This window comes from Marmota monax, unplaced genomic scaffold (genome assembly GCF_021218885.2).
Source record: "Marmota monax isolate L192 unplaced genomic scaffold, Marmota_monax_Labrador192_F-V1.1 WCK01_AAM20220418_F8-fsc00034, whole genome shotgun sequence".
Classification (NCBI taxonomy): Eukaryota; Metazoa; Chordata; class Mammalia; order Rodentia; family Sciuridae; genus Marmota; species Marmota monax.
The window spans coordinates 9086110-9087297 of record NW_026693934.1 but is presented as its reverse complement, the minus strand read 5'-3'; positions in this window follow the sequence as shown (position 1 = coordinate 9087297).

Sequence of the window (1188 nt, the reverse complement as noted above, 5' to 3'; positions counted from 1 at the left end):
CTGGAGGGTGCAGTGGATGCTTGGTTTTCCCTAGCACATGTGTGCCCAAAGTGGTGCTGGTAGGAAGTACTCACAAATCATCACCACTGCTGCATGCTTCCAACAACCCCAGGTTAATATAGACCCATGTGGTGGCGGGGGAGGTATGTGCATGGGGTATGTATTCTCAAGTGCAACATCATGAACCCACACCACATCCCGGACAGAGGCAGGCCACCAAGGAAGATGTGACTAGGTTAATAATCAGCAATAATCACTCTCCTCCTAGTCATGAGGACCCATTCTCTCCAGGAAAGTGTGAGTGAGAGATGGCCCCTTGCAGACCCCCCAAATTAGTCTCTATCACCCAAGGAAAAATCCAAAATAGTACAGTGTACTTATTATGTGTCCTGAGCTTGTCTTTCATTTCACACCTAACAGGCCAGAGAGTCACTGGCATATGACTTTGATATACATTGTACTGTGACCTCCAGCCACATCAACTCAAAAAGGTCCTAAAACTCCTACTATGTGCATACAACACAATACAATATAGCATAATACAATATAGAATAGCACAATATAATGCAGTATAGTATAGCACAGTACAGCCCATCCCTGACTATCATGGTCCAACTTACAGTTTATTAACTTTACAAAACTGCAAAAATGAGAAACCCTATGTCATTCAGGAGAAATTGTACTTCAAATTTTGAATTTTGATCTCTTCCTGGGATAACTATACCAGAACAATCCTTTCTGAAGATTCTGGACAGTGGCAACAAGTTACCTTCCCAGTCAACCCTAGGATCACAAGGAGAAACCACCAAAACTCGAAAGTGTGCTGCAGTGCTAAAGTAGACGTTCAGTAGATCAGGTACGCTCGATTTTCAGCTTGCAATGGTTTGATCAGGATATAACCCGTTGCAAGTGGAGGAGCATCTATAGAGTACCATGAAATACAATACGGTATAATTCAGAACAACACAACACAATACAGTACACAGCACAGTACACTATAAAACAGGATAGCACAGTATAATCAACTATGATACGGTACAATGCACAGCACAATATAACATAATAGGGTACAGTACAATGTAATACAGTATAGAACAATACAGTACAGTACAAAAGAGTATGGTATGGTACAGCATGATACAATACATACAATATAGTACAATATAGAAAAATACAATCCAGTACAAT